Source organism: Stegodyphus dumicola, chromosome X1 (genome assembly GCF_044657685.1).
Source record: "Stegodyphus dumicola isolate Sdum_Otavi_A_Nest chromosome X1, ASM4465768v1".
NCBI classification, from domain to species: Eukaryota; Metazoa; Arthropoda; class Arachnida; order Araneae; family Eresidae; genus Stegodyphus; species Stegodyphus dumicola.
In genome coordinates, this window is record NC_140780.1 from 126487403 (window position 1) to 126510581 (window position 23179).

Genomic DNA, 23179 nt, shown 5'->3' on the forward strand with positions numbered 1-23179 from the left:
AGCTGTGAAACTAAATAATTAAATTTCGTTTCTTCTGAAATGATATTACTAATTCTGAACTGAGTTTCAACTTGAAAAAAAACCATATTTCCGGTTTATCAGTCCAAAAAGGAGGTATTTTCACACTCACCTTATGCATTTTCCCTCCGTTCATAAAAACACGGTTTGTTTATTTTGCTGCTTACGAACATTCATAAGAGTTTGACACTTAAATGGGAATGCATCGCTTCTGTCGGCAAAAAAAACTAACCAAAAAATAGGTAAGTCGAAATAAATCATGCAAATTAATTCATTTTATTGTGTCAAAAATAATATTTTAAATCATTATTCGGTTTACTACTGACATAATTTGTTATATGATTTATTTTATACACTTTTCAGCTATTAACATCGTATCTTTCGTAGCAGTTTCAGAAGAGTCATTTGTTGACATTTCGAAAATTAATCAGGGTCACCACAATGTGGCCTTGGCTACTAATGTTTAAAATTAAATTATGATTAAGAACAACATGAATTATAAACAAATAGCTAAGTTTATTGCATTTTATTTTCCAGCTATCGAAAGGCGACGCTACAAGCAACGTTTTGAAACCAAAACCTAGCAACCATGAATCAAAACTAGCGGCCATTCAGCATAAAGAAATTTAAATATTTACTATATATGAACTACTTATTGCCATTCAGCATAAAAGAAATATAAATATGAATATTAACAAAATATTAAAGTTAATTTTATAAAATAATTAAACACATGAACAAATATATGAAATAAAAATTAATTAGTTCTCATGCAATAACTGGGCCACTACACTATGAACGAATCAAAATTTTCTACCGTTTCATCGAACTTATCAAAAGAAACATAAATTTTGTCTTGTTTATGTTCCGATTTCTCTTGCAATGCGACCATTAAAGCTTCATTCTGCTTTATCAATTCTTCAATTAACTTCTGCACCCTTTCAAAATAAAAATCAAATAACTTTCCTACCTTTTGCAGTTTTCGGGAATTCCCTAAATCCAAGTTTTGGTTTTGCTATTACTTACGCATGTAACCGAGTGCGCCGAGTCGGGAACGATTTTCTTCTCACACAGCCTCGTCGCCAACTGTTGTGTCTAGCGGTGTGGGTTCAGTGAAGTGCATGACGCAACCAAAACAGACTAGTTCACGGCACAAACATTTATTTCTAACTTACTCATAAGACAGCAGCGATGCGCTATTTACGCAGTTACATTACATTCTACTCTACTCTCGCTCACAGAGGTTCTCGGGTATAAGAGTACTGATGCTCTCGAAATCAGATGCTACATCCGTTGATACCATGGAGGGGACGAATTTCCTTGAAAGGTTTCTTAAATTTCTTTGCAGTGTCAAAAAGAGAATTATCCTCTGTTGCGAGAGTGTTGAGGAAGTTTCGCCAGCATTGAGTCTTGAAGTTACTAATGTTCTTTTTGATGTTACGTTGAAGAGCTTTCAGTTGCGTGACAAGTATTGTGTCTCTTGTAATTTTCCAGCTTTTCCTAACACAATTTTTGCATTTGATTTTTGTGTTATGCTAGCTGGAAGAGGAAAACTGATGAATTTGTTGGTAAGGAAATTAATAGCATGTTGGTAATAGGTGGTATACTTCTTGATTTGAGTGTCAATATCGTCTTCATGTCAATAGCGATTTTGCACGCTGTTTAAGCTTACCAGATTTAATGCATTTTAATCATAGCAAATAAGATTAGGTTAATATTTTAGATTTAATGTCCTTCTAGAAAATAGGTAAAACCGCTTTTATCGTTTAGTTCCTTTTTATACTTATGAATAATAAGATGTTATTTTGACCCTTTTTTGGGAGTGCATAAAACCCTGTAAGGATTATGTTAATTTTATTAACAGTTAAATTTTAAATTAAAGTTCCTTTCCTGTCAAATTCTTAATTTCAACTTACTACTTCCGGCCAGAACGTAGTTTTGGAATCACTCCGAATACTTAATGAGGAGGAGCGGTATTTAAACCTCGAAGTCTACTTGCAGAGTTAGACCTCACACCTGCAATGCCGTCCTCTGGACTCACAGTCATGCATTTCCTCACCTGATGTACTCGAAGAAGCGTCTACCTTATGACAGCCGGAATACAGTTGGCATTGCAGCCAGCTATTCGTGGCTCACAGCGGAACTAGCAACTTGCAGTCAAGCCTCGTTTCCACTACTGCGTACGAACGCGTTGCGTCAATTGAAGACACGCCTACGGCATCCGTACAAGCGTTTCTACTGCTGCGTATCCGTAGAATATTTTCATTTTCCGCCGCTAGGTGTCACTGTAATATTTTGGCGCCAAACAAGCAGTTCGCGAGTTACAACGCTGAACATCTGAATTTTTCCCGCTTAAGCGAGTATTGTTTGTTTTGGATTTGATATGGATCCTGACGTAAAACGCAGAAAAGTTTTGTTTACTAAATTTCCATGTTATTGGAAACTTTTATTTCTGCTTATGAACTGCGAAAGTAAAGTACGCTAGCAATTTTTAGATAAGTCAAGTTATAATGCATATTATGAACATCACTAATTCCATAGAAGCTGAAGTAATTAAAAAAAAATTGCGTTTCTAGAAGCCTTAAATATTGATGAAATAATATACATATTATTAAAACTAAAATGTTAAATGTTCTGTTAGTGAAAAAATAAACAAATAAATAAATAAAATAAAAAAGTTAAAGGAATTAAAAAATAGTTGGTACTTTAAACATACAGAGCAACTGTAAAGAAAGGTTCACAATATTTACACAAAATTTGCTATGCTTGTATACCGTTGACTTCAGGGTCATAGCTGGATAATTTAAGAGAAATCTCGTTTGTTTTAAAATGCACTATAGGCAGTTATATATTTTATGCATAATCCATAAAATATTATTTTTAATTTAAACATTTTTAATTCATATCTCTTTTTATAGAAGAAGTTATCAAAATAAGATTTTTCTCTTTATATATACACACATTAGGTAAAGAAAATGGAAATATTTAATTAATTAATTCCTGCGCTTCTGCTGGAGAGGACTGAATTTTAAGGCAATTATTATAGTAATTTTTTGTTAAAAAAAAGTTTAGGGCATTAATACTGTCTCATGTTAATTGGAATGAAAGTTTAAAGTCGTAAATATCCAAAGTCTGAGCACATGTATATACATTCACATAAAAGTGAAACGAAAAAAAATATATATATATCTACAAAGTTTCAAAATGAATTAAATTTAAATAATTCTCTTGCGCCGTTGCTGCAAGGAATGAAATTTGAATTTAGCAAACATTCTCTATTCGTAAGAAGCAAATTTAAAATTGTTAGCATAAATTTAGGTATTTTGCATAATGAAACTCGAAAGGCATACGAAACGAACGTGCGCCAAGATGTATATATTGGCGAGAGAAAGTAAAGTTCGAGTGCAATGCAGTATATTTGATTTTCACCCTAGCTACTTGTACCTGGCCAAAGGTCTAATCCAGTAGTACTTTCTTCTCTTTCAGATACGATGGCAAAGTATATTCCTGTTTATTTTTCTTATTGCATAATATAGGTAAACCTGATGATATTTAGGACTGATGATGATTCTCTGTAAGTTATTCTTTTCAATACTTCAGTGTTTTAATATCCGTGAACATTATTACTTTTGTTATGCTTAAGTTAAGCAGAATTATCCTATTTTATAAAATAAAGATTTCGTACTTAATCTTTTGACTTATGATTCTTTAATTCTGTGCTTGAGGAAACGTACTCATTACGCCTTCAGTGCTAATGCACAACCAACAAAAGATTATGAGACTGAGAAATTGAAATTTTGTAATGTTGTAAGATTCCAGGGGCATAAAGTGTTAAAACTCTTTGTTGAAAATACGAGTTACAAAGTTTATAAGAATAATTGTAACAAGTAACAATGTTTATTCTAAAAGAATTAATTTGTACAGAAAAATTAACAGATGAAAATTATTCAGTGTGAAAATTTAAAATAAAACAACTTCTAATAAAAGAAGGTTTAGATGATGTTGTATTCGAAGAAAAACCGGAAACTGATACTGATATTTGGTTAAAGAATGCTCGTAAAGCTAAAGCTTTAATATGTCTAAACATTTCGGATTCGCAAATTATCCATGTTTTACATAGTAAATCTGCAAAAGAAGTTTGGCAGAAGTTAAAATGTGTTCATGAACGTGTAAATTTAACAAATAAGTTATTTCTTCTTAGAAAACTATATTCCATTAGATATAATGAAAGTTCTAAAATGCAGGAACTTATCAAAGGAGTACTAGAGTTGGCTGAAAAGCTGCGGTGAAGAAATTAAAGAAAATAACTTAATAGCAATACTACGATGTTCTTTACCGAATTCATACAACTCCTTAATAACTGCAATAGAAAGTAAATCGGAAGCTGAATTGTCGCTAGAATATGTTAAAAACAAACTAATAGATGAGTATTGTAGACGTGTGGAAACTAAGAAAGTTCAAAAGTACGATTCAGTTGCTTTAAAAAGTAAAAGCGAAAATAAACCAAAGTATGTTACACAATTTTGTACTTATTGTAAGAGAAATAACCATACGATAAATGACTGTTTTCATTTAAAACGCAACGCTAGAACCTCCCCGAAAACAGATGTAAATAATAGTAAAGTAAGAAATTATTCTCAAAATTATAAAAGTAATGCATGCCAAATAGCAAATACACAAAGTGTAGAAAACATAACAAAACTTAAAGAAAATAAGTATCTTAAAAGTATTGAAACTGAAAATTCGCAGATTCAGTTTAATCAAGTTCTAAAAGTGGAAAATAAACATGAAAACACGCAAACGCAAGAATGGGTTATCGACTCAGGAGCCTCCACTCATATGACGAGTGATAAGAATTTCTTCTCTCATTTAAATGACTCTAATAAACAAATAGTAACTGTAGCCAATGGTGCTAAATTAAATTCTTATGGTATTGGTGAAGGTTATTTTAAAGTTCAAAACTTAAAGGGTCAGGCTACACAAATAAAATTGGAAAATGTATTGTACGTACCAGGTTTAGATAGTAATTTACTTTCTGTTCAATCTGTTACCAATAAAGGTTGCATTGTTACATTTGATAGTAATAAGTGTTACATAAAGCGTAACAATATACTCGTAGCCGACGGCAACGCTCAGCAAGGTTTATATAAATTGATCGTAAACCCAATTGATGAGAAAGCATACTTAGCTAATAATGTTTCATGTTCAAATACGAACTGTATACTAAAATGGCATCAAAGATTAGTCCACAAAAATATAGATGCCATAAAAACACTTGAGAAAAATGATTTGGCAGACAGCATTAAACTTGGCAAATGCACTCATAGTGTGGAATGTTCTAATTGTGTAAAAGCGAAACTAACTGAAACACCTTATCCCAAAACTAGTTTTAGATCTAAAAATCCACTGGATTTAGTGCACACAGATGTGTGTGGGCCAATTGAAGTCAACAGCTTAGGAGGGAAAAGATATTTCGTAACTTTCATTGATGACTATTCGCGTTATACTCAAATTTATTTTATTACTTCAAAAGATGAAGTATTCGACAAACTTAAACAGTATGTTGCATCGACAACAAATAAATTTAGAAAGAAAATAAAGGTTCTCAGATCCGACAACGGTACAGAATTCTGTAACGAAAGTACTGAAAATTATTTAAAGAAACTCGGCATTTTTCACCAAACTTCGGTTCCTTATTGTCCGGCACAGAACGGCATCGCAGAAAGGAAAAATCGCTCTTTAATAGAAATGACAAAAGCTATGCTAATAAATTCTAAATTACCGAAAGGATTCTGGGCTGAAGCAGCAGCTACTGCTGCATATCTTTAAAATAGGTTACCAACTAAAGCCACAGATAGAACACCATATGAATTGTGGATGGTAGAAAACCAAACTTAAGTCACTTACGAGTATTTGGCTGTACAGCATTTTATTATGTGAACAAACAAAAACGGCGTAAATTCGACAACAGAGCCGAAGAAGGAATATTCGTAGGATACGATTTACGAAGTAAGGGATACAGGATTTATGTAGGTGGAAGAAAAACAATAGTAAGTAGAACTGTTAAATTTTCAGAAAACGCGTCTTTACCTGACAAACTTGCAGAAATTAATGCTGAAGATTTAGAATTAATTCACTTCAATAACTCGCAAGAAGACTAAGAAAATAATGAAGAAACATCTCTTGGCGATGATTTTACAGAAGATTCAAAAAGTTCCGAAGAGTTAATTAAATGTGAAGAAACTGTAGAAAGAAGGGTTTCTGGCAGATCAACCAAAGGGGTCCCACCGGAAAGATTCTCTTATAAAGCAGAAGACGAAGAATCAATCTTACTTAAAATTAAAGATCCAGAAAGCATTGAAGAAATTCTAAACTTAACCAAAACGTGAACAAGAAGCTTGGATCAAGGCTATGCAAGAAGAAATACATTCTCTAAAAGAAAATGAAACCTATAAACTTACAGAATTACCACTAGGAAAACATGCAGTAGGCAGCAAATGGGTGTTTAAGACAAAATATGATGAAACTGGTAAAAATATAAAATACAAAGCACGCTTAGTAGCCAAAGGATTTACTCAAAAATACGGCAGTGATTATGATGAAACTTTTTCACCAGTAGTGAAACACACTACGATAAGAGTTTTCTTAGCATGGGCAGCATATAATAATGCCAAGGTACATCAACTAGATGTTAAAACAGCTTTTTTGTAGGGCAACTTAAATGAAGAAATATATATGGAACAACCAGAAGGATTCGTGGTTCCGGAAGAAAGACAAAGTTTGTAAATTACAGAAGTCGATTTATGGTCTCAAACAAGCAGCTAGGTGCTGGAATGCAGAAATTGAAAATACACTGAAGAATCTGGGGTTCAGTCAAAGCAAAGCAGATCCGTGTCTTTTCACAAAAGTGGCTCGTGATAAATAAATTAATTTAATAGTGTATGTTGATGACATCCTAATAAGTTCTACAGAAGAAGGACTAATTCTTCAAACAATTAATGATTTAAAGAAACGTTACCAAATAACGCACCTTGGTGAAGCTAAATATTTCTTAGGCATGGAAATAAATCGCAAGGAAGATGGAAGTTATCTCTTATCGCATAAAAATAAAATAAATCAACTTGTCAAGCAATTTCAACTTGAAGAAGCGAAACACGCTAGCACACCAATGGAAACGAACTATTATAACCTAAACAAGGAAGAAAATCTCCTAACTTCAAATGATAAATTTCGCCAAGCTATTGGAAGTCTTTTGTATATATCGTCTATCACAAGACCAGATATCACAGCTTCAACTCACATACTCAGCAGAAGGTGTAATAATCCACGTCAAAAGGACTGGAATGCTGTTAAAAGAATCATTAGATACTTAAACATGACAAAGAACCTATCCTTACAAATTTCGTCGAGTGAAGAACCTAATATTACGGTTTATTCAGATGCTGATTGGGGACAAGCTATTGAAGATAGAAAATCTACATCAGGAAGTGTTATTTTATTAGGAAGGAACTGTATTTCATGGTTTTCAAGAAAACAAACTTGTGTTTCTTTATCCTCAGCAGAAGCTGAATATGTTGCACTATCGCAAGCTACGCAAGAACTATTATGGCTATTAAAATTAACAGAAGATTTCAATCTACCCCAAACTCTACCGATAAAGGTATTTGAAGATAATCAGTCTAATATAAGACTTGTAGAATCTGAAAAATTCAGTTCACGCACAAAACATATTGATACAAAAGTTCATCATATACGCGACTTGAATAACAAAGGAATAGTAAAATTTGCTTATCTTTCAACAGAGAAAATGATTGCTGATATTATGACTAAACCAATTCCTAAAGCTAAATTTCTGTTTTGCAGGAATGAATTACAATTGGTATGAGTTTCATTAGCAAAACAGGGGCAATGTTAGCATAAATTTAGGTATTTTGCATAATGAAACTCGAAAGGCATACGAAACGAACGTGTGCCAAGATGTATATATTGGCGAGAGAAAGTAAAGTTCGAGTGCAATGCAGTATATTTGATTTTCACCCTAGCTACTTGTACCTGGCCAAAGGTCTAATCCAGTAGTACTTTCTTCTCTTTCAGATACGATGGCAAAGTATATTCCTGTTTATTTTTCTTATTGCATAATATAGGTAAGCCTGATGATATTTAGGACTGATGATGATTCTCTGTAAGTTATTCTTTTCAATACTTCAGTGTTTTAATATCCGTGAACATTATTACTTTTGTTATACTTAAGTTAAGCAGAATTATCCTATTTTATAAAATAAAGATTTCGTACTTAATCTTTTGACTTATGATTCTTTAATTCTGTGCTTGAGGAAACGTACTCATTACGCCTTCAGTGCTAATGCACAACCAACAAAAATTAATTAAATTTAAATGAAATTTAATGCAAACTGATAAATGATTAATTATTGCTGCGAACTAATATACAATATTATTTAAATTCTGAGAGCATATGTAAATAAAGTGCAAGTATCAAAATCCATGAATAAATATATAATTCCAAAAATTTATTTATCCTATTATTCACTTATGCATTTTTATAAATTTTTTAGGATTAAATCTATCCTACTATTCATTTATGCATTTTTATAAATTTTTTAGGATTAATAAACTATCCTATTATTCACTTATGCACTTTTATAATTTTTTTATGATTAATAATCTATCCTATTATTCACTTACGCATTTTTTATAATTTTTTAGGATTAATAAATATTTAGAATTATATATTTATTCATGGATTTTGATACTTGCACTTGATTTACATATGTTCTCAGAATTTAAATGATATTGTAGATTAGTTCGCAGTAATAATTAATCATTTATTTATTTGCATTAAATTTAATTTTAATTTAATTAACTTTAAATTTGCTTTTTACGAATCGAGAATGTTTGTTAAATACAAATATATATGTACAGGGTATGCTTTAAATTAGTATTATATAATTTTCAAATTTGTTTGCGGGGGGAATTTAAATAAATAAGGGCATAAATAAAAAAATATATTTAACGCATATAATAATAGAAATAAATTATAAAATACGAATATAGATCAAATTGGAACAAAAGCTGAGAAAGTTGCAGACAGGGTGCAAAAAGCGTATGGGATTCGAACTCGCGACACCCCAAAAGTAAACTTTATTACCATCAGCTTTACCACTAAGCTAGCATCACACGGGAGATGTATGCATATCTTTGCTTATATACATCATCAAGTAAATCAATTCTTAAAACTAAATTTTTTGGTCCTATTTCAGTGTGCTATCGTCTGAAAAATTCACCAGAGTTTTTTCTTCAGCTTCTAGTACATTTTTTACAAAAAACATTATCTTTTAAAGTGGAGTTCCGATTGAAGTTAAACGGGCTGCTAAAAATATATTTCATGTGCTTACAAATATATGTTGGCCAAAAAGATATATTTATAAAGAGAAATACAAATAACATACTCTTTAATGCAGTGGAATATTTAAAAGGCTATCAATGCCGCCAATGGGGTCTTATACTCAAGCTGTACCCAAATTTAATTTATAATTAACGTTTTTAGTTTTTACCTGTTTCAAAAGAAAAAAATAACAAATCTTTTAATCATATCTAGTTTGCAATAGCAGTTTGATATAGTCAGACATTCATTTTCATTAAAGGTAAATGAATATGCAGAACTAGGAAATAATTGACAGAACAAATTTTGCTATTTCGTGGACTTGGAATTATAATTTTTGCCGCTGATTTTCTTGAACTGAATTTCTTGAACGCCTGATTTTATCTGCGAACAAGTACTGTAGTTGCAGTTATCTTATTTTTCTTATCTTTTTCTAACTAAATTCAGCTGATTGTTGTCTTTTTCAGCACGCAGATTTCTCGCTATAATGTTAATTCAGAAATAAGTATTTTTTAGCCAAACATTCTTTCCCTAAGCGAGCATTCATCGCTACTTCTGCCGCCATTAATTTTTGTTGACTACACCTGATTGCTCCTTTTTACCACGTGACCCCAACGCATCCGCAGACATGCGGATAGAAGTTGAACATTGTTGAACTCCATCCGTACGCCATCCGTCACCGCACATCGACCGGATTGCAGATGTCAATCAAAGTGAGTTCGCTCGCTGATTGGATAAACGCATAGACACCGCAACGCATACGCAGCAGAAACTGCAGCAGTCGTGCCCATTCCAAAACCGAGACAAAATTTAAACTTACCCGTCAATTACAGACCAATTAGTCTGCTTTCGTCTCTCTCAAAAATCTACGAGTATGTCTTGCTTAATCGCCTGAATGAATTCTGTCGAGATCAAAATTTGATTCTCCCGGAACAATTCGGCTTCCGACCTAAACACTCCACTGTACACCAGTTATTACGTGTAGTGGAATTCATTCATGGAGGCTTTCGCAAGCGAGAGAAAACTGGTATCGTCTATCTTGACGTAGCCAAAGCCTTTGTTAGGGTTTGGCATGACGGACTTATCTACAAGCTCATGCGGCTTGGTTTCTCGGCTCATTTCATTAAAATTATTAACTCGTACTTGACCGGACGAAGTTTCCGTGTGCGAGTTAACCACGAATTCTCCACTCCCCGCCCAATTTATGCCGGCTGTCCACAGGGCAGTTTCGTCGGGCCCTCAGTTTTCAACCTCTACGTAAATGACATTCCTAAGGCCCCTAGTATCGATCTTGCTTTATATGCGGACGATACAGCCATCATCGCACAACATTCCAACTCCTTCACGGTAATCTCTACATTACAGAGTTACCTTTCAGCCTTGAACTCTGGCTCGGTTTGTATAAAATCAAAATCAATGTCACAAAATGTGCTGCTACTCTGTTCATCCAAAGAAATATCCCCCGTTTAGATAACTTAATTCTCTTCGGTGAACCTATTCCCTGGGTTTCTTCATATAAATATCTTGGTGTATTACTTGATTCAAAATTAACTTGGCAACCTCACATTCAAAATATCATTGCGAATGCGACGGCTGTCAAATCCAATCTGCACCACTTCTTCGCTTTAGATAGCGTCCTGTCAATTGGCAACAAGATTTTGCTCTACAAGTCTATCATAAGGCCTGTTCTGACTTATGCATGCCCCATTTGGGGCCCATCAGCACTGAGTAACAGAAAACATGTCCAAACTTTTCAATCTAAATTGCTTCGGCAAATACTCAAAGCTCCGCGGTATATAAGGAACGAAGAGATTCATAATGATCTCAAAATTATGCCCATTAATCGCTTTATACAGCGACTTTCGGAAAACATTTTAAAAAATATTCAACATGTTGCAAATGCTGTGCTGCATATGCTACCTGTATATGATCCTGCAGTCGCCTCATCTAGGAAGAGACCGAGATCGGTTCTCAACCCGGATTATGCTGCAAACCCCTTTAAACGGGCAAGGTATGCTCACACTGACATGCATGTGAATAATTACTTCTCGTTCTTTCCCCTTCCCGCCTCTCGAGTCTTGAATGTATAAGTCATTGACCGGAGGAACCTCTCCTGCTTCTTTAAGAAGAAGCTTTACAGTCGCAGGGGACTGAATTTTTAAATCTGAAGTCAATTGACTATTTCTCTACTTCAAAATAGCTCTTTCAACCCTTCTAAAAGGGCCTTTTACTTGCTTTTAGCACCCCCTTAAGAGGTGTCAATCATTTGACCTTAAAGACCGCATTGAATAGCGGGCGGAAACGAAACTGCTCCCTCCGTCAGCTGACCAACTGACACAGCAACTTTTTCGACGCGTAAGCGGGTCCCCCCTTCCTTCTCCTCCGCGAAGTTGACGTTCGCAAAGAAAGATCAAGTATCAAGAAAACACCTGCTTTTATTTTCTAGTCTTTATCAAAATTTTGTCTAAGATGACTGCCCCTATCTAATTTATTCTGGCTCTTATTTTGGCGCAAAATTAGACCTTCTTAGTTTTATATTTGTTCTCAGTGTGAAGGCACTTATTCTTAGAAGCTTTTTTTCGGCTTAACAAAATTTTTACCGTATTAGAAAATTCCCTCTTTTGATGATGACATTTTATTCTTCAGATGATGTGGAGGTAAAGGCGTTTATGCCTAAGAACTCCGTAACACGAACTTCCTTGATCCTTGATCGCATACGCAGCAGTGGAAACGGGCCTTTAGAGAGAACCAGTTTCTGATTTACGCGCGTCTGCCTTTTGGCTACTCTCTCTCTCAAAGCTGTTATTACGCTCGGCCGCACTCAGGCCCTTGATAAGCTTCGTAGTCAAATAGAGTTAAGGGGCTAACTCGATTAGAATCTTGATAGCTTCGGTTGTATTTCTTTAGTTAATCTTAGTTTTAGTTTATTTCTTAGTCTCTTAAGTTCAAGCCCAAGTGTCGGCTTTTATTGTACACTCCAAGACGGAGTTTTGTTAATTCTTATTGGAATAATAAAGGGTTAGTAACCCTTCCATCTTGTTGTTTCTTGTTACATGAACTTAAGCGATTATTCGCTAACTAGTTCTTAAGATTCGTCACTTTCTACAGTAACTGAGAAATACACTAGTGAGAATCTTACAACCCTTAAGAACTGTTAACTCTTTCAGTGTGCTTCTATTATGTAGGCAATTTTGTCTGATTTATCAGGAGATAAATAAAAGACAATTGCATGCATAATATTTTTTGTGATTTTCATTCATTCAATGATTGATTTCAATGATTTAATTCAATGATTGATTTCAATGATTTTCATCGATTGTAAATTAAATAAAACTAATTTATTTTTAGATCCTCTTTTAGGATGACATCTGCCAAAAAGTATTTAAATATCAATAAAGCTCCCGTAACTTCTAAATTGAATCAAAACATCAGTTACTTTGCACAAAATTTCGACCAGTTTAATTTGCTGAAATTCTTATACTCCTCAAGAGATAAAGGGAATTCAGACAAGTTAATAAAAAATGTATCTTTAGAAAAAGGATTTTTTTTTTGTCTGTAATAAGGTGTATGTCAACTTATGTATGAGAATTAGGATTGGATTACGGAAAAGCACGAGAACGCTATCTGCTTAAGGGGATAAATACTTTTCGTGTAAATCTTTTTAAGAGAAAATTGCTTGCATTTAAGTTCCTGATGGGAAACTTCACATTTAATCAACCGGTTCTCCGTGTTTGATTGGATTAATTTTGTTTGCTTACTGAATTACACACAAAAATTACCTGTATAAGGAAGGGATGCCTTCACGGAGGACTTTCTAAGAGAAGCTGACTTGTATCTACGTTGCACAAAAACCTTGAATCAAACCATTTAGCCGAGATTCAAACCCGAGCGGGCTACAAGTGTTCAGCCACCTTTACGCTCTGCTGAAGGGCTCGTAAAAAAATTGATAAAGAAAAGTATTGAAACAACCGGTTTAATTTACTAACCTATATTTCTCAATCGACAGTACATAAATTAGGCATATGAGGGGATTATTTGTGAATAAATAAACTGCATTGAACTTTTTGCTACTATTTCATATTACAATGGAATTATTGCATTTCAAAGTTATTTCTCATGAATTAATTTTGCTCTGTTCATGATTTTTTATTTTTTCAAAGAGAAAATTTTACGCTTTAAGTAAAAAATATACGAGAAGATACTTTATGCAAAGTTTGGCGTAAACAGTTTTCTTAATTTTGCTTTGGAAATATTCCACGGTAATCGTTTTCATTACTGGAAAAAATATGAAAATCAGATTTAGAAATTAGAAAATATATTATGTGCAAATAGAATATTCGTTGAAAATGAAATAGACTTCAATCTTTGGATATAACGATGGTTTTAGACGAAATTTCTGCCTATGAAAGAAAATTGAAGTCTAATTCTTTATAAACATTTAAAACTGTTCTGAAAAATACTTTTGATGATTGCATGTATAGGTCACAGATTTTCTTTCTCTGATAACAAAAACAAAAGCCAATTTTACAAAGAAAATATCTCGTTAAAGATGTACCTCCTTTGCCTGATTGTCCAATGTAATATTTATTAAAGTTAAATGATGAAAGGTAACCAAAGTATATCCGATTTTCTTTCTCATATTATAATAACAAAATTATCGAAAAGAGTAGATTTAAAGCTTTGTTATTGTTATGTAAAGCTTTATTATTGCTATAAGTTCATCTCAAAATCTAATTGTATTGAATCTCATTCTAATCATCTAATAGTAATAAATATTATTAATGAATTTATTATTATTATTTCATTAAATTAGTCATTACTATTATTTTGTTAATGAAAATGTTATTAAAAATTGCATTCCAACCTGCAGACTTATAAAGCTAGTTCGTATTTATTATATTTTGTAAAATTTTGTTCTCGTTTTCTAATTTCGAGTACGAAAATATGAGAGTATAAATGAAGTGTGAAAACAAAGTTATGAAATTCACAAATTATTGCCTAGATTTATCAGAAATAGTAAATGAAATATAAACATTGAAAGAATCATTGAAGAATATCAGAAATAGTAAAGGAAATATAAACATTTTGTTCTAAATAAAGGCTGCACTGGATGCATTTTCAGTGGACTATTTATTTAGAACTCCATTTAAATGAAAGCAAAAATAATCATCGAAAAAATCGCAAATCTAGCAACCCATCTACTATTGTACAGCGTCCGACAAACATGTAAATTTTACTGCATCCATGGAGGGGACTAACGACTTTTCTCATTAGGAAAATGTCAAAGAGGGGGCAAAAGTGTTTTGGATCGCTCCGGTATGAAGGCTATATTATCAGAATTTCGGCCAGGTTTTAGAAGGTTAAAGGCAGTAACTAATTTTATCAAGAATGTCCACAATTGCACTTACTTTGTCTGTAGGCGGAGTTTACTTCTTCATAGTTTTGAGGTCTGCTATAATAACAATACATATTGTTTTCAATGAACCAAGATTAAACAGTTTTGGAAAAGTCGAGCTTGTGGTTAGAGTTTCAGATAAGGGTGAGTTATCAGTATTTTCAGGCTTGGGTGAATCCATTTCTTTGTTGAGAGGTGGAGAGTTCTTGTTTTGTAAATTCCCGTGATTAGTGGTTGGTGGATTGCTGGGTTTGAACTTCTGCTTGGCATGTTGTGATCTAGCTGGACGCTGGGAGAGATTAGATGGATCTGGCCCACCACCAAGTAGCAGGCTTATCTTTGTCAACTGGGCAGTTTTTAAGGCCATGATTTTCACCACAACGCACACAAATCCAGTCACGAGTACATAAAAGTGAGCTGTGGAAGTATTGCTGGCAACGAGTAAGAAGATGTTTCTACATCTTGACACTCGAAAATATAATACGATCTTCGTCGTCGATAGCATTGTGGAGGGCCAGGCCTGCGTTTTAAGGTTTCAGAAGTGACATTCATATATCCTGTATGCTATGTATGATGTGATAAATGATTTTAGGTTCTTCAATCTTAGGAAGATGACGTAAGAATAGCGGAACTGGCTTATTCTCCTTTCTGTTTCGCATTATTGTGATATGATTAATAAAGTCTTTGTTTGTTAGTTCTTGGACAATATAGTTGGGGTTCATAGTCATTGGCAGGTCTATAATTACGATTTTAATCACTTTTTCTTCAGGCAGAAGAAATGTAAGGGATTTAAATGTGATAAATTTCTTCTGTGACTTCTGTTGCGTTTCTTCTGTGACTTTGCGAACAAAGCAGCTCACTGACCTCACTCCCCATTCGGCGCCGCAAGCGCGGACTAGATTCTCTTCTCACCCCCTCCCACTACACTGTAACACTGTTCTTCTTTCTTCCCCCCCTAGATTGCTTATCAGGTGTGGTGTATTTAATTATGGCAAAGCACACGAGGGCTATCTGCCTAAAGGGAGGGATGCCTTTCGTGGAGGACTTTCTAAGGGAAACTGGCTCGTATACACGTTACACATGGGGAAAACCACGAAAACGCCCATGCAGCCAGCCCGTTCGCGGGATTCGAACCTCAGACCGAACTACCAGTGTTCAGCGTCTTTACCGCTCGGCCGCTGGTGGGCAGATTGCTTATCAGAAACCAAGTAAAAACATATTTCTACATCTTGACACTCGAGAATAAAATACGATCTTCAACAAAGCGGTGAGAGTCAGCATCAAGGGGTTCAGTATGTAGTCTGTCTCCTTTCAGACTGACCATTATCTTTTTCCCAATTTGATTACTTAATTTGCAGGGAATTCGTCCGCTTTGACAATATTATCTATTATTATGAGTCGACTTTCTTTCTTTTGAGTCTTACTTTCAGTGAATTTCATCATGGTAATTTTTGGAGTAGGGGCACGTATAGTTGGCTGACTAGAAGTGAGTGGGCTGTCGTCATCAGTATCATCTAAGTTAATCTAGTCATTATCGGGTTGGAGAAACTGAAATTTGTTGTTAGTTTTAAGATTTGGTTCAACGTTTTCGCCCGCAGAATTTGAAGATTTTGTACGCTGACGTTTCCGTTGTTTATGGAAATCATCTCCAGTGTGGTGAGCAGTAAGCTTCACAATATTGTTTCAGTTCGTTTATTTGTTTTGTTCATTCATAATTTCAGTAGCTTGAGCATTTTCTTGTTCTCTTAATCGTTTGATTACTTTTGCTAGTAACAGATGTAGTTCTTTGATTGCTTCAGGTGAGAGCTTCAGGTGAACATGTGTTTGATTTATGACATTGTCAATGACATATTCACAAAGCCTAGGCCCCGTTCAGACGAGGGTGTAAGGGGCATAAGTGGTTAAAGCCGAGCTCCGTTGCCAAGGCAACCAGTCTCTGCTACGTCACAGAATCTGGTTTAGGGCTCGTGGCATAGGGTTCAAAGTTTTTAACTTTACGCCGAGTTTGGGATAAGCGTCGATCAATCAGAGCGAAGCTAAAACGAAGCGGCTTTCTTTAGACGATTTCGCTGTCACATCGAAGGCGACGTTTTTTTTTAATATGGAACACATCGTATCCGAATGAGTTGTAATCGTATCCGAACGAAATAATGAGTTGTAATCGTATCCGAACGAAATAATGAGTTGTAATCGTATCCGAACGAAATAAAGAGTTGATCTCGCAAGAAATCTACGATGATGACATGCATTTTTTAATGAGTTTTTAATGCATTTTTTAATGAGTTTTTCAATTTATATTGAAAAATATGGATGAAACTCGTAAAGCGAAAGTTAAGCTCAGGATTATGCGCACTGTGTATAATCCTGTAGATGATTGATCCCATCCAATATTTTTCATTTTATTGTGAAAATTCTTTAAAAAATGCATGATTGCAAAAATATTTTTTCTGTGTAAATTATTATTATTACTTTCTTTCTGTCTATAATTTTTTTTAAATTATTACTATAATTTTTTTTAAATTATTACTATAATTTTTTCCTGTTTAATTATTTTTGTATTTAAGAATAAATTTATTGAAAAAGCTGGAAATATTGTATTGCTATTCGCTTCAAATGCTGATTTCCTTTCCAAACAAACTTCATGAATTAATTTTACTAAAACATCAAATAAATATCGAGAATCTGCTGTTTTTTAACAGTAAAAATATTACTTTAAAGAAAAAAGAAAAAATTATTTTCACTTATTTAAGAATAGTCACAATAGTCAATTCAATGGTGTAAGCTTTGTATAAGTAATAAAAGATTAATCTTTTGAGAAAATGCTCTTATGAATTCCAAGAAGGAAAAAAAATGTATTGAAATATCCTTAAAACAGTCAAGAGTCTAGACAGTTTTGTCTCCTGTTGAAGTTCTGTTCTGTTTTTTAATTACGTTCTCCATGAAAGGAATTTACTTTTAATGAAACTGAATAGCACACATAATTGGGAACATGGACTATAATTTAATGAATAGTATTTATTATTATTATCCACTCTTTATTACTATCATTTGAATGGAATTTTGATAATTAAATTCATGCCATTTCTCTGGTAGAAATTCCTGGATAAGGTATGAATGTTTATAATTTTGATGTACGAGTATTTGAAGACTTGGGTACCTAAAATTTGTCAATGTGAAATTACTTTTGAGATTTGGTCGTAAATAGAAATGACAGCATATGTTGAAATTAAATTCAGGGGTGCGGCTTATACATGCAAATTATTAGAAATAGGTGTATACAAACAGCTGGCAACACAGCAAAATGTATTTAATGATTGAGCATAAAATACATTGTTGCGTGAACGTTTCCTAGTATTGTGCTAGTTGCGGTTGCTGGTCATTGTGACCAGTTGTGGGATAGTAGTACTAGTAATAATTGATACTGGTAGTGCAGCAAACTACTATAGTGATCGACAGGGACAGTGAATAAGGAGTGCTAAGCACACATGTTTCACTGTCATAGAAATTTCGAGAATTTATCAAGTGTGTTATGTCCAATAATTCTGAAATCACTTCCCCAAGATATTTTGCTTGAGATTAACAGAATGAGTAATGGAAGTGCGTATTGTAATATTAAAAGTCTGTGCTTGATTATAGCTCAATGTTTAGATTCACGCGAAAGGGCGGAAGTCATAAATAAGAATTCAGAGCATTCGACAGCGAATAGTGGGCGCCGTCAGTCTGCGTATGCAGTCCAGAAAATAAACACTCGTCATTTCAGCGATGGAAAGAGCAATACATTAGAAACGAAAGCTTCTTCTGCTTCTGATTTAGTGTCCACGGGTATTAAAGAAAAATTGATTAAGGCATGCGTTTTTTGCGGAGATTTTTCCCACTCAAGCCATAAATGTCCTATTGCCCAGAACCTAACGAATGACGAAAAGGTTGAAATACTACGCAAAAATGGCACTTGTTTTAGGTGTTTACAAAATAAGGGTCACATCAGCAAATTCTGTTATTCTAACATTTTTTGCTCCCATTGTCACTCTAAGCATTCTACGATTATGTGCAACAGAATTAATTCCGAGAGTAGGAAGGGAACGATCAAAACTGTCCAGGAAGTTGAAAATGAAGTACTTTCGAATCAAAGCAACCGTTCTGAAGTTTATTTACAAACTTTGGTCGTAGGGGTAGCTGGGAAAACCTTAAAGGGTTATTTAAGATTGCTAATAGACACCGGAAGTCAGAACACGTACATAAGTCAATATGCTGCTAAAACGTTGAAATTAGAAAAGATAGGAACTGAAAGAGTTAAACATGGGTTATTTGGGGGTGTAGAAGTTTCGGAAGATCATAATCGTTATCAAATAGATTTAACTAGTTTAGATGGAAAGTACAGGTGTAAAATCGAAGCACTAGACCAGAGGAAAATTTGTTCGTCACTACCTAAGATCAAAGACGAAAAGTTAATTAAAGTAATAGAAAAAAGGGGAATTCTTATCAACGACAATCATGCGAATGGAAATCTATGTCTGTTTCAAGAAAATCCGGAAGAGATTCATATGCTGTTAGGAGCGGACACCGCAGCACAATTGTTCACTGAAAAAATTGAACATTTTGCAGGGGATTATGTAGCCTTTGAGACTAAGTTAGGCTGGACATTAATGGGCAAGATTAAAGAGAATGCGAATACGTCAAGTTCCCTGTCCGTTCTTTCTTTATCCTTACATGTTTCCGATACAAATTTGTCCAATCTTTGGCGTTTAGACACCTTGGGGATTTCAAGCGAGGAAAACAAAACGAAAAGTGTCTTGGAAGAAGAAACTCGAAAACATTTCTTAAAAAGTGTAAAACGAGATAGCTCAGGGAGATATGAAGTAACCTTACCCTTTATTTTAGATAAATCCGTCTTATCCAGTAACCGTACTGTGGCAGAAAGACACCTCGTCAAAACCGAAAGTAAACTTATTAACACACGCAGAAGAAAAGATTACGAAGAAATATTTGAGTGGGAAGCGAAGGACATTATTGAGGTAGTAACTGAGGAAAAGGAGGAAGGAGTGCACTACTTGTCACACAGACCTGTAATAAAAGAGTCTAGTGAAACTACAAAGATACGGCCTGTTTTCAATGCATCTGCACGTTCTAAGAATTCACCCTCTCTCAATGATTGTTTGAGTAAAGGACCAAATTTAATAGAAATTATTCCACGTATATTGAATCGTTTTCGAAAATATCGCATAGGAGTGTCATCGGATATCGAAAAGGCCTTTTGTCAAATCAAAATAGCAGAAAAGGATAGAGATTTTTTAAGGTTTCTATGGTTCGATAATCAACATAAGTTTAAAATTTACAGACATAACCGAGTTGTTTTTGGACTCACATCAAGTCCGTTTCTGCTAGCCGCTACACTTAGTCACCTTTTGACTACACTCCCAGAAAAGTTTGTAGAAACTTCTAATATTTTGAAGGATTTATTTTACCTCGATAATTCGTTAATTAGCTTAAATCACGTAGATGAAGCTGAAAATTTCGTTCAAGAAGCAAGATTGATTTTGGCTTCAGGGCATTTCAATTTAAGATGTTGGCGATCAAATTTTCGAATTGACATGATCGATGAGATAGAGAGCAAGACGAAAGTTGTCCCAGTATTAGGATTAGTATGGGATTTAGAAAAAGATAGTTTGAGTTGCAAGATCGAAGAAACATTTAACTTGAGGGAACCTATTACCAAAAGAAAAGTTTTGTCAATTACCCAGAAAATTTTTGATCCCATTGGCTTTACTGCACCGATAACTGTAATTCCTAAGCTAATTTTGCAAGAAACATGGAACCAGAAGATTAAGTGGGATGAAGATCTTCCTCTTCCTCTTCCCCTAAGTGAGCAGTTTGGGACTTGGTTGAACCAATTGCCTCTGCTATCTCAGATTGAAATTCCTCGTTGGTTAAATATTGATTACGAAAACGAAGATACCGTAGTGCTCCACGTTTTTTCGGATGCTAGTAAAAGAGCCTATGCCACATGTGCATTTTTAAGAGCTGAAACCATCGAAGGTGTAAAGGTTCAGTTAGTAAGCGTGAGAAGTCGAATAGCCCCTATTAAAGAACTTACGATTCCACGGCTTGAACTTCTTTCCTGTCTGATAGGTGCCAGGCTTGCCAAAACAATTCTATCAGATTTGAAACTTAAGAATTGTAGAACAGTGTTCTGGAGTGATTCTTCTACAGCTTTGGGGTGGATAAGAAGGGATCAAGCATGGGGTACGTTTGTTCATAATCGAGTACAAGAAATAAGATCGCTTACCAGAATATCTGACTGGAGGCATGTACCTGGAAGTTTAAACCCAGCGGATCTCCCATCGAGAGGATGTACTATTGAGCAATTACAGAAATCGGCATGGTGGGAGGGCCCATCGTGGCTTTACTTACCAGAAGACGAGTGGCCCCATGTAGAAGAAAAGCCTGATGAGGAACTTATAAACAAGGAAAAAAGGAAAACGATTCTGACTTTTCTAGATCATGGAGACAATTTGGACCGGTACTACAAATACTTCTCTTCATATAGAAAAACCGTGAGAATGATCGCTTGGATTTTCAGGTTTTATCACAATTTAAAGAACAAAGATAAAAACCTCACTCCTGATGTCTCAGTTGATGAATTGGAGAATGCTGAAAAGGCACTTTGTAGATTGGTACAGAAAGAATCATTTACAGGCATAAACGATCCCGCTATTCGTGCGCTGAGACCAATCGTAGACCAAAATGGAATTTTAAGAGCCAAAACGAACGTCCTACAGCGTCAAGATAATGAAAATTTCCGATATCCTATCATTTTACCTTCAAAACATATTCTTGTTGAGAGACTAATTTACGAGAAACATCTAGAACTCCAGCATGCTGGCGTCAGCACTTTAATGACAAATATTAGAGAAAACTTTTGGATATTAAAATCCAGGAAAAGTATTCGAAATATTATCAGAAAATGTGTAAGATGTAAAAGATTTGTTTCACAAAGAGTGGAAGTCGAGCCAGGATTTCCACCCGAAGATCGAGTCAGAGAAGGGGCGACTTTTGAAGTCGTCGGTGTAGATCTAGCGGGTCCTCTCTATCTCCGTGAGGGGTCTAAAGAGTGGATAGTCTTGTATACATGTGCCATTTATAGAGCCATTCACCTCGAACGAGTTACTTCTCTATCTACAGAAACTTTAATCCAATCTTTACGTAGATTCATTGCCAGAAGAGGTAGACCTTATGTGATATATTCCGACAATGGAACTAATTTTGTAGGGACTAACAGTGTTTTTAAGAAAGTTAATTGGAACGCCATATGTTCAGCTGCTTCTATCCAAAGGATACGATGGAAGTTCAACCCTCCGACCGCCGCCTGGTGGGGAGGTTGGTGGGAGAGGTTTGTGCGAATGGTGAAAGAAAATTTAAGACGAGTATTAGGTCGAACGTCCTTAAATTATGAAGAATTATATACTATATTATGTGACTGTGAACAAGTGATTAATTCGCGACCTATCACATACGTATCAGAGGATAATCAAGATCCATCAAGCTTAGCGGAATTGTGTGGAATATATTGTAAATAACCTACTGATATTATTAATAGTTTATTTGTATTTGAATTTAAACTTTTAAAAGTACATAATTGTTTTACAAGAAAAAGGTGTTTACATGGAGATAGCATATGCACTTTTTCGTCATTTCTGTTAGAAAGAGTCTATTGTGTAAATTTCCATAGCGCATTAATTTATACTAATAAAGGAATATTAAAAAATAAACCAAATGAAAACATTCAGTAAACATTTAAAGGCGTCGATACCTATTTTTTTTACCTAAATTATGAGTAAGTATAGCTAAAATTATATTTCATTCCATTATGCGCTATTTCTATTGAAACGCTTTTCGGGATCTTAGATCGTAATCTTGCTACTGGTACTTACTACAAAGAGTACAAACCAGTAAATAAAAATAAGAAAAATTAACATTAACAAAAATAGAGAAAATAAAGGCGTTTAATTTTTAACACCGCACTCGAAGGCGAAAAGACAAATAATGACAAAGTCATTCAATAAAGTTAAAATAAAAATAAATCGGTGCAGAGCAGAGTTTATGAAAACTACGAGCGGGGATAGAACCGGAGACCTAGAAGGTCTGAGAAATTTCCCCCGCTTTCGTTACCGCTGAGCTGCGGTTTCTCCGGTGGGTTACTTTTTTAGTACACGACGCTCAGATACAAATTGTAAAGGCGATGAACCAAAAGTCGCCAAGCACTAGTACAACTTGCCTGGTGGAGTTAGCATTTTTCGGTAAAGTTATCTTGTGACTGAGAATGTGAATGAACTGAGAATCTGATAATAAGTGCGTGTAATCATGATCCA